Here is a 12073-nt window from a genome sequence, read left to right as displayed (position 1 = left end):
TGCAGCTGCAACTGCCCAAAGGGAGCCCATCAGCAAGGCCTCAGCAGGGAAGCACACTCCACTACTCCTGGCAAGCATACCATCCCCCGCTCCCCCTCCCAAATCCTGAAATCCAGCCTCTGGCCCTGGAAACTATTACCTCCTTAGGAGATCCATGGGGTGGGGACACAGAGCTTACAGTTATCTTTTCCTGCCAGGTTTCTGGCTTCAGGAGCCAAAAGCAGTAAGATAAGAAGGGAGGTAGAAGAGGTGGTGGAAGCTACACAGGAGCCATTCAGGGAGGCCCCAGAGTGGACAGGTCCTAGAGTCCCAAAATCTCATCTCCAGCCAAGACCCAGGGAAGCACCCAGGGTGCATCTCTGTGCTCTTCCCCATAGCTCTGCCTGGAACCCTCAGGGAGTTGAGAAGAGATTCCTGACCCCTGGGGGACACCAACTCCCCCCACCAGACCCGCCTTCAAACACCATTCCTTCTTTCCAGCGGACACTCTGCCCAGAACTTGTGTATGTTTTTAATGTTCATCTTTTCCCCGTCTATCTGAAGGGTGTCTGGGTGTCTTAGTTATTTTTCTCATTGCTGAGACAAAACACTCAACACCTAAAGTTAAAGGAGGAAAATTTTATTTAGCTTACAATTCATAGAGGTTTCAGTCCAAGTTGGCTGGCTCCAAGCCAGAGTGGCACATGGCAGGGGGCCATTGCAGAGGAGAAACAGTTCATTCCACAAAGAAGACAGCAAAAGCAAGCAAGGGACCTTAACAGCATATTTCTGCCCCTTTTATCTTATCTAGACTACTTAGGGTAGATAGCACTCACACCCTTAATCCTAGTGCCCTTAAGCCTAGTATTGCATCATGAATCAATCCCAGCTTCACACACTCTAGATCCAGCTACCTCTGAAAAAGCCCCACCTATGACTGCACAGGATTTGGGGAGACATCTGGACACAAGCCATAACACTATGCATGCATCATACCTGCACATGCGTGTATGTATCTGGGTAGAAGAAAGAAGTGGAAATTAAGAATTCTACCATTGATTGCTGTCTTCAACTCCTGGGGCAGCCTGGCAGGACCTGGTGAGGCCAGAGTTCCTAGGGGCATCGCCTTCAGACACAGATGGACTTTGGGGGGACCATCAGAGGTTGGCTGGGGGTGGAGTCTGGCAGGGTGGCCCGCAGGTGCCAAGAAGAGCACAGCGGCATCCTCAGGGAGCCAGGGCCACGCTGTCTGGACCCGTGTTTTGTTCATACCCAGGTGCCCAGGCGGTGTGGCTCCAGGTGCGGGTGGCCCCAGGGGCCACCTGTTGAAGATGCTTCTCTCCCTTTGTGCCTGGGCTGTCCCTGTTGTGGGTCCACATGTTAGTAGCTGGTTAAAAAAAAAAAGAATTCTACCATCTGTGCACATGCATGTGGTGCTTCAGTATGTGCACATTCACACACATTTGCAGGAGGAATTTTCAATGCATTTGCTCATAGGTGGTGTGTGTTTATGTGCACACATATGTAGACATGCCTGCAGTACATAGGTAGTGTAGACATCAGGATGTGTCCTGCACAGCTGATACCTCCCACATGCTTATATATATGTGACATGGATGCATGCATAGCTTTATATATATTAAATATTTGCATGTATATCATTGTGTGAGTGTGAGTTTGGACATACACTTTGTATCCCCCATCTTTGGCTGACTAGCCAGACCTAGAAGTGTCTCTAGAAAGCAGAAACCATGGGTGCGGTGGGATCTACTCTGCAGAGATTCTTCCACATCAAATTCTAATGATAGCCTTCCTTTAATTAGGGGGAAATAGAGAGCAGAGCTTCCTACCCTCCTGGGTCAACACGGGGCCCTCCTGACGCCAGTGGAGGAGGAATTTCCCACAGGCCTCTGCCTGAAGAACAAACACTACCCATTCCTGCCTGGAGAGGCCTGTGGTCCTCCCCTCAGAGGCAGGGGCTGCGCAGGGTGTGGGGTGGAGACAGCTGCTTCCAGCCCAGATAAGGCTGTTGGCCTCACATTTTCCATTTCCAGGATCCTCCCATTTGAGTCCCAGCCCCTAACCCCTGCCCCCGCCCCCGGGCCAGTCCAGCTTTCTGCACAGACTCACCCCAGCCCCCACCAACCCTGAGGACCAAAGAGCCAGAAGGGAAGACTGAGGTGCAGGGAGAACAAGCACTTGTCGAAAGCCTCTGGCCAGCTCCCTACTTGAGTTTGTCCTCGGTCTCTGGGGACCCAACAAGGGGATTCTGGGACAGGACAGTTCCAGCCTGGGTAGCCCCACAGCTTACATCCAGGCTCTGGGCCTCTGGAAACCTGCCCAGAGATGGGAAGAAGTAGGATAGCACTCCTCTTATAATACAGTCCCAGAATGCACACTGCTCTGCCCAGCCCAATCTAGCCACTCCAGCCCAGGGGACCCAAGACCCAAGGGGCAAGCCATCATTGTTTGGAGGATGACCTGGGCTTCAAACTCCGGCCTCCTTCTCTCTTCTGCTTCTCCCTACCCCCTCCACAAGGCCTGGGCCTGTTTCCCCTCCCAGAGAAGGGGCTGGGGGAGGGATTATTTATAGGGCCTGGCTCAGTGGCCTCCAGGACAAGAGGAGCCAGAGCTCCAGGGCTATGGCTTACCCGGCCTTCCCCAGGGGCCCCGCAGGACGGGCAGTGTCCGCTTTCAGCCCAGCAAAAGGCTGCGTCAGTCAGAGTGGGCGGTGGGGGTGGGGAGGCCAGGCCAAAGAAGGGGGCTGGGCTGAGGCCTGAGCCCAGGCCATCTGGAGCCCTTTGATGAGCTAGACCTTCTTAGAAGCATTTTGGAGACTAACTGGGGCTGGGCCGTATGAGGGAGGTTTCAGGGAACACTGGTCCTACTTAGGGAGGTCTGGAGATGTCACCTGGAGCCACTTCACCTACAAGCCCTGACAAAACTGTCCCACCTGGGTCCCTTCCCTCTAACCCCAGGCCTTAGGAAGCCACTCAAGATCCTTCCTGGCCAGGCCTCTCCTACTTCTCAGCCACCTTCTCTCAACAAACGTGAAACTTCCAAACTCGGTGACTGTGCCTGCACTGCTTACCCTGCCTGAAGGATCCCTTCTACTTGCCAAACTGTCTAATCTTCAGATCCCAGCTTCAAACCCCCCTCCTCTGGGAAACCTCCCTCACTCCCACTAACCCCATGATGCATTCTTTCCTTCTGTCCTCCTCCTCCAAGGAAGGCCCCAGCAGGTCTCTGTTTGGAGTGTGGCTGTGTGGCTCCCCCTCCTCCTCAGGTTAGGGGCTCCCTGAAGGGCAGGACCCTGGCTTGTCCATTCCTCTGTCCCCACTGCTCAGCTCCCCATCTCCATCAGCCAATGCTTATTGGAAAAGGGAATGAATGAATGAATGAATGAGTGAGTGAGTGAGTGGGTGAATGAACAGTGAACAGGTGACTGAGAGCAGAGGAGGGAAGGAAAGCAGGAAAGACCCTTTCTATGTCCCCTGACCCCAGGGTAACTTCTTGGTGTCCCAGTGGGCGGGAAGGTGGCAAGGGCAGCCTGGGCCAGGTCTCAGTGACATGGCCAGGCCCTGGGCAGCAGCCAGATCGGTCACTCTCATTCTTTCCAGATCACAGTTCCCCCAGGGAACAGTCCGGAACCTGACACTGGCGGGGGGGGGGGGGGGGGCAGCTGACCCCATGCAGGGGGAGGGCATGGAGAGGCCAGGCTCCAGTCCCCTGCTCCATGGACACCAACAACTTGAGGCCAGAGGTGGGGGTGCTGGACACACAAATGCACATCTACACCAGCCCCACCCCCAGGTCCCCATAAAGGGTCACACTAGTGGGGGGAGGAGGTCCTTGACTCTAGGCCATTCTGAACCAAACTCCTTGAAGACGCCAAGTCTCCAGAGGCTGGCTCCTTGCACTGCCACACTCCTGTGTCAGTTTTGAGTCACCGTGGCCCCACCTCCTAGTACCTTCCCTTGCAGACACCCTCTGGGCACCTCATTCTCTGTCTCTGCTCTCTGTGTCTCTTTCTTCACTCCCTCCTGTCCTGGCTCTCCATATTTCAATGTTTTTCTGTATTCTTTGTTCTCCCCTGGGCACTTTTACCTCCTCTTTCTCTCTCTCCATCTCTGCATCTCTCTGGACATGAAGAGTAAGAGTGGCATTTTAGCCCTTTGTTTGAAGGCAAGAGCCTTTTGTATGCACCTCCCTCTTCTGCAGGCCCCAGACCTGAAGTCTGCAGTGAAGGCAGTGGGTTGGGAGCAGGAGGGACTAGAACCTGCAGCCCAGGCCTCCTTTGACCCTTCAGGGCCTATGTCAGAGTCAGGTAGAGAGGACAAGGCAAAGCTGGTCTCAGGCAGGTGACTGTTGTCACTGGGCCAGCCCTGAGTCTGCTACTGTCCATCCTTCTTCTGGCTCCCTCTCCGCTCCCACCCCATGTACAAGCTAGTGGGTACACTCATGTACACACACAGCACAGAGTAGTGAAGAGCTCAGGACTCAGAACCCGGTCATGCCTCACCACTCCATGTCTCAGCATTTTTATCTGTGAAAATGGGGAACATGGTAATAGTATCTTTTCCCAGGATTGTTACAAAGATCAAATTAGTTCATGTTAAGTCCCTTGCAAACAAAGGGCCCTGTGTCTTGTGCATACTGACTTTATACCAAGTCATCCCCTCCCTATCCACAGTCTCACCTTCTGAGATTTTATGTAACCATGGTAAAGAAGGACGAGAGGCAGAGTACAGTAAGATATTTGAAGGAGGAAGAAAGAGAGAGAGAATGTTCACATGAGTCTTATTATAGTATAATAATTATTTTATTTTATTGTTGTTAATCTCTTATTGTGCCTAATTTACAAATTAAATTATTTCATAGGTATGTATGTACAGGAAAAATATAGTATATACAGAACTGAGTATTATTTGGCGTTTCAGCTACCCACTGGGGGTCAATGGAATATGTCCCCACACAAATACGGGAAGACTGCTGTACCCTTATATAAAATAAAGTCTGGGGTATAGTTCAGCTGTAGACTAGCCTAGCATGCTCATGGCCCTGGGTTCAATTCCTAGCATTGAAAAAGAAAAGAAAAGATAAAAAAAGAAGTTCTTTTCACCTAGATCCTGTTGCCTCAGGCTGAGCTGGACTCTAGTCCCCAGCAGGCCTGAACAGGCTTGCTGTGAGCAGTTGCACACCAAGCAGAGGGATAACACACAGCTCTGAGGTATGTGCATTTCTATGGAACAACATTAGCTAACGGAAACTGTATCACAAGTAGAAAAATCACATTCCTTCTGCTTAAAGATGATTGAAACTGGATAAAGAAGATGTGGTTTTTTTATAAAATGGAGTACTACTCAGCCATAAAGAATGAGAAACTAGACACATTTATAACCAAATGGATGCATAGTGAGGCCATACTCATAAGTGAGAGAAATAGGACACACATGTGTGAATACCGAATAGTTTCTCTAGTGTGAGAAACTAAAAGTGTAAATAAGCATTAAAATGATTAAAAAGAATAATTGATAATTTGAAATAGGAAGAAAAGGTCCAAAGGTGTAGGGGTGGTAGGAGGGGAAGGGGAAAGGAAAGGAGGGAAAGGAAAAATTATGAGAAAAGAAAAAAAATGGAAATGAAATCTATGTAAATAGGGAAGGGTGGAGGGGGTGAGGGGCGCACAGGTAATGGGGAAAAAATAAGAACCAAGATACACCATGTACAGGTACAAGCACCCAATGATAAATGTAAATGTATTGTTTACCTAACATGTACAAATAAAAGAATTTAAGGGAAAAAAAGATGATTGAAACCATATTCTGCCCCAAACATATAGATATAATAATTTAAAAGTTAATGATCGGGCCAGGGATTTAGCTCAGTGGTTTCCTTGCCTGCTGTGTAAGCACACACACAAAAAAGTAAATGATCACAAAACTATGATTAATAGCAAGAGAGGGACTTCTTCTTAAAAGAAGGAGACACAAGCCCTCAGGGGACAGAAGGCAGCTCTCTGGGAGTTAGGAAGAGAGCAGGGCTGAACTTGTAGAGTGTGGGCCACAGCAGAGTTGCCCAGCAGGGCAGGGACCTGAGCTTGGCTGGCATTGAGATCTATGCTGCCAGTTGTTGAACATAAACCAGAGCAGCTACATCCGCTCTCCAAGGTCACAGCAAAAACCAAGCCACATGCTTGCGGTTGAGTCCTCAGTGAAGCCACCACCTCAGGGGAGCTGTCTCAGAAATGTAGCACTCACATGAGGTGGAGTCCACAGTAGACACTGCTGAGAAAACCCCAGAGACTGGAGCTCAGCCCAATACATACCCAGCTGAGGCCACTAGCAGATGGCCTTGAGCTTTTACAGAATCTCCAGATAACCTCAAAACCAAGAATCACAGAGCACTGAGGGAGACCAACACTGTGAATGCAATCAAACTCTGCAAGCAGAAGAACTGAGGGCTGAGGGGAAAAAGTCTAAAGGCAATTTTTAAAAATGTGTTAAATTATCTTTAAAGTCCTCAAAGAAATAAAGAAGTGATAACAATATCAAACAAGAAAAGGAGGTCATGAAATAAGAACAGGAAAAATCTCCAAGATTTCATTAGAAGTCTGGAGAATTAAAACTACAGTAAAACAATAAAGCTCCAAAAGATGGGCTGAATATCTCACTGAATACAGCTGGAGAAAGAAATAATGAATTAGAAGTTTGAATTGAGAAAATCTCCAGGAACACAGCACTAAAAGATCAAGAGATGGAAAATATGGGGGCAGGGTTTAGAAATAGATCCAGCTGGAACAGTTAGAAATAACAGCTGAGTTGAGAGGCAGATACATAAATTAGGCTGAAATGCTACTCTAATTGTCATTATACCTTCCTAGAATCAATTACCTTTTGATGACCAAGACAGATTGAAATTGTAATGGACATATATGAGGCAGACAATTTGTTTAGAATATCTAGATACAGCAAGTGAATAGAATTCTTTCGTACTTATTACTTGGATTTGCTTATTGCTTGCATTTTTCTTTTTAGCTTTGCCTCTCTCCTGCTGCACTCAGCTTCATCATCAGAGAAAAACAGAAGTGTACTGCTTGAAAAGGACACAATGATGAGGGCTCCTAAAGGGAAAGATGAAACAATTTCTAAGAAAATGCCAGAATTGGAAGTGGAAGACTTTCCACTATTGGATATTGCAAAGAATATGCAGAATGGTGCATCTTCAGGGTCTCTGCTAGCCAAAAAAAAGTGACCCATTCCAAAAATAACATGATCATCTGGTAGAAGAGGGTTGCTAGGGCAGGTTTATCTGATTCACCACAGGTACCTGAAGGAAAAGAGGTGAAATTAGAGGAATTAATTGACTCTATATAGTTTCTAACATCTTCTTAACAAGGAACCAGATTCCTGTACACCTCAAAAACATGATAACTTAAATTAAGATTTAGTGGAGAAAAGCTACTGAAATGGAAGACAACAGAAGTACATAACCAATTTAAATGGATACTGAACATAGAGAGGTATTGCCAGAAGCCTTACCTATGATGCACTATCAAAGAGAATTTAGCACGGCCAGTTTTTTCGTAGATTTTGCTCAAAGAGAGAGCTGTTCTGGACTGCCTCAAGGATATGCCTCAGAAACAGTCTTATACAGAGTTGGGGGTTTTTTTGGTGCCGGGGATCAAACTCGGGTCCTTGCGCTTGCGAGGCAGGCGACAGAACCACTGGGCTAAATCCCCGGCCCAGAAACAGTCTTATAAAGTAGGTGAACCCCCAAAAGAAGATCAGTCAGATTTGTTCAATAAGAAAATAATTCGGGGGAGGCAGTGAAGCTCAGCCGGTCCCAGCACCCGGAAGGAAGCTCCCCCGCTGCCATCCCAGGCTCCTAGGGCAGTGAAGCTCAGCCAGTCCCAGCACCTGGAAGGAAGCTCCCCTGCTGCCATCCCAAACTCCTAGGGCACAGAAGTTGAGCCGCGTGGGCGCCAGAAGCACCGCCCCCCTCCGTGCAAATGAGAAGACGCATAAACAAGCCTCCAAAACAGACTTCTGGATCACCTACAGCAACCCCAAGGGGAAACGAGATGAGACACTCTGATACTCAACCACCTGGACTCTCTGAACTGGCAACAAAAGAGGATCTGGGAAAAATGAAATCAGAAATAATTACTCAGATAACAGCAAAGATTTTGCTCATGGTGCAAGACATGATTAATAAATCTACAGAGGACACAGATTAAAAAATAGAGGAGCTGAGGAACATGATGGAATCCCAACATAGGAAACAAATGGAATCCATAAAACAGATACAAACAGATTTCCAAGAGATTAAAAACTCCATCGAAAGTCTGCACAGCAGAATGAACCAATGTGAGGATAGAATTTCAGATATAGAAGATAAGATTGCAATTAGTGAGGAGGAAAAGAAAAATTGCTTTAAAATTGTAAGGGAACATGAGAAATCAATCCAGCAGCTGCTAGTCGACGCAAAGAAGAATAACATAAGACTGATTGGAATCAATGAAGAAAGAAGAGAGAGTGCAGATAACATAAAAAACTCCTCACAGAAGTGATGGCAGAAAACTTCCCAAGGAGGGGAAAAGAACTTGACATACAGGTAAGTGAGGCATATAGGACTCCAGCTAGCCTTAATCAAAAAAAATCTACACACAGGCTATAATAGTTAGGATTCCAGAAATCCAACAGAAGAATAAAATTCTACAAGCAGTGAGAGAAAAGAAACAAATCACATACAAAGGAAAGGTCATCAGAATCACAGCAGACTTCTCAACACAAACCCTCAAGGCAAGAAGAGCTTGGAGTGATGTATTTCAAGCCCTAAAGGAAAATAGCCTCCAACCCAGATTGATGTACCCTGCAAAACTATCTTTCAAAATTGATGGAGAAATAAGATGCTTTCATGATAAAGAGCACCTCAGGAACTTCATGAATATCAAACTGGAACTCCAAAAAATTTTAGACAATACCCTAGGAAAAGACAATGAGGATCAAAACCCCAGGAAACCCAGCAGAATGGATCCACTGGGCGTGACAAATTAAACCCAAAGGGGGAGAATCCAACAAAAAGAAAAAGTCATGACAAGGCTTTTAAAACTTTTGATTTCATCTCCCTAATGAGTGTATAATTCAGTCTTATTATTGTACTGATTAGTATTTTTCTGATTCTAGAATTGCACACCATTCCTTGTGCTATACTGGCTATTTATCATCTTATGTCTACATTTTAATTGGGTTGTCTATTAATGAGCTCTAAGAATTCTTTAAATATTCTGCTCATAGGTTATATGCATTGTAAATATGGTCTGTTTTAAGGACTACTTTTCATTTTAATGATGTCATTTAAAGTTCTAAATTTTGATGGAATCTCATCAATTTTTTTTCTTTTATACATCATGGTTTTTGTATCCTAGGTAGTTCTTGCCTACCCTGAATTCATAAATATTTTCCCTTATAATTTCTTCTTAACATTTTACACTTTTAGGCTTTCTTATTTAGGTTCATAGATCCCTTCAAGTTATTTTCATGCCTGGAAAAAAAAGGTTGAGGTTAATTTTTTATATACGGATCCCAGGTGTTCTAGTGCCGTTTGCTGAAGACACTATCTCTTCCTCAGCTCTTGAATCGAGTTTATAGTCTATAAAATGCTAATGTTAAATAATCTTTCAAAGCTCAGTGGACCATATATGTGTGGTTTTATTTCTAGGTTCTCTGTTTTATTCAAATGATCTATATGTCTTTCCTTACACCAACACTGCCTTGATTACTGTAGCTTTAGAAGTCTTAAAATTGGGTGCTAAACATCTTCCAACACTGTTTTTGTTTTTGTTTTTGGCTTTTCTGGGTCCTTTGTACTCCTACATAACTTTTAAATTTCAATATCCAGTTCTTCATTTATAGCAAGTATACACAGACCTGAATTTTTATGTATACCTTGTGTTTTCTAATCCTGCTAAATTCAAATACAAGTTCTAGGGGCTCCTAGAGATTTCTTAGTGTTTTCTCTGTAGATGATCATTTCATCTACATATAAAGATTTTGCTTCTGCCGTGCCAATCCTATCCTAGTTGTGTCATTTTATTGCCAGACTATTTTGGTGGGGACTAGGTTTCAAAGTTTAATGGACAGATAAAGAGTAAGCATATCTGCCCTTGTTCCCCACCTTAAGGAGAAAGCATTATATCTTCTCCATTTATATAAGGCGTTCTCGCTGGAAGTATGGAGTACATGTCTTTAATCTGTTGAGAAGGTTCTGTTCTACTTCTAGTCTCCTGATAGCTTTTACCATGAACAGCTGTAGAATTTAGTCCAATACTTTTTCTCCAACTAGTGACCGGATCATATGGCTTTTTCCTTTCCTCTGTTAAAATGATGACTTTTGGGGGTGGATCTTCCAATGCTGAACCAACTCTGCCATCCCTATAACAAAACCACTTTCTACATCCTGCCAGATCTGACTTCTATTAGTTTGTTTTGTTCAACAAATTTCTATCTATGTTCATACATTTTTCTTCTATTATCTTTATCCAGTTTTAGGATTAGCACAATGTTGAGTTCCTAAAATGAGGGGAGAAGTGTTCCTTCTTTTTTCTGCTTTAATTGTTTGATATAATTTATCAGTTAAAATGTTTATGAGCCTGCTGTTGTCATATAGGTAGGTTTTCAAGCTAGGAATATACTTTCTTTAATAGGTGCTATTCAAATTTTATATTTCCTCCAGAGTTAGTTTCATTAATTTGTCTTCCAAGGTCCTTCTTAGCAGTTGTCAAATTTATTTCAAAAAAGATTTTTGTAATATGCTTTCTATATCCTTTTAAATTCTGTAAAATCTGTGGTAATGTCTCCTAGATCTTAATATTGTAATTTTAAAAATGTATAACTGATATTGTGTAACAGGAAGAAAAGGTCTAAAAGAGCAGGGGAATTGGGAGGGGTAGGGGAAGGGAAAAAAGGGAAAGGAAAAAATATGAGATGAGGAAAAAAAATGGAAACAAGGTCTTTGCAAATAGGGAAGGGTGGAGGAGGTGAAGGGAGGGCAGGGGAAGGGGAAAAAAATAAGAACCAAGAGACTCATGTAATGGTACAAGATCCCAATGATGAATGTAACTGTATTGTATACCTAAAATGTACCAATAAAGTTAATGGGGAAAAAAATATATATATATAAAATTTAAAAAACAACAAAAAAGAAAATAATTTGGGAGCAAGATTTAGAGTGTACAGCCTTATCAACCAACCTTCCAGAAACTAGCCACACAGAGACATTTTTCCCTTCTGTACACAATAGGATCAGTGTGATGAATAGAAGTAAAGACAAATATATTAAAATATCAGGCCAGCTGTGCATGGTGGTGCACACTTGTAATCTCAGCATTCAGTAAGTAGACTGAGGCAGGAGGATCAGCATGAGTTTGAGGCCAGCCTGGGCTACATAGTGACTTCAAGGCCAGCCTGAACTACATAGCAAAGCCCTGTCTCAAAAAAAAAGATGACTCACATTCACTTTCTTATAATGAAACTTCCATGCATAAAACTATGTTATGGGACTCTTTTCAAATATGAAATGAAATTAGTTCTAAAAGTCTTAAGGATATGCATTTTGGCATATTGCATAAAACTCTTCCAGAACAAGTTGATCACCTAGGTCTTAATAGCTCTAGTAGTTCAGAGACCAATTTTTAAAATTTGAATCAAATAGGTTCCCATGCACTGTGACATTTTTCAGGATGATGTTGTTGAAGAAAGACAGGCTGGTCTAGAATCAGACTTCAACTCACAGGCTATTCACAGTAGTTAAGAGGCTCAAAAGGAATCTCTTTTCAAAAAAAGGGAAGAGCTGGGCATGGTGAGAAGCTGAGGCAGGAGGATCACCATGAGTTTGAGGCCAGCCTGGGCTAAACAGTAAGTTCAAAGCCAGCCTAAACTACATATCGAGACCCTATCTCAAAAATGGGGGGGGGGACCTTACTTCTCTAATCCTGAAACACTTGAAAGATGCAAACCCAGATTTGAGTCCTGTACCCCAAAACATGCAAGCAGATACAGTGTATGCATCACTTTTTGGACACTAATGATTT

The 12073-nt window shown here is 44.3% G+C and overlaps 1 non-coding gene and 1 pseudogene across 1 annotated transcript; both read left to right on the top strand.

The window, feature by feature from the left end:
• The first annotated feature begins 2621 nt into the window (after positions 1-2621).
• Positions 2622-11853, top strand: LOC101718950 (HAUS augmin-like complex subunit 6; annotated as a pseudogene).
• Positions 6802-6928, top strand: LOC147823877 (small Cajal body-specific RNA 8). Its single transcript, XR_015443320.1, has one exon.
• Positions 11854-12073: the final 220 nt, after the last annotated feature.

The sequence above is a fragment of the Heterocephalus glaber genome, unplaced genomic scaffold (genome assembly GCF_053883595.1).
Source record: "Heterocephalus glaber isolate CG9 unplaced genomic scaffold, H.glaber_assembly_v1.0 deba00001564, whole genome shotgun sequence".
Classification (NCBI taxonomy): Eukaryota; Metazoa; Chordata; class Mammalia; order Rodentia; family Bathyergidae; genus Heterocephalus; species Heterocephalus glaber.
This window is presented reverse-complemented; position numbering and strand designations above follow the sequence as displayed.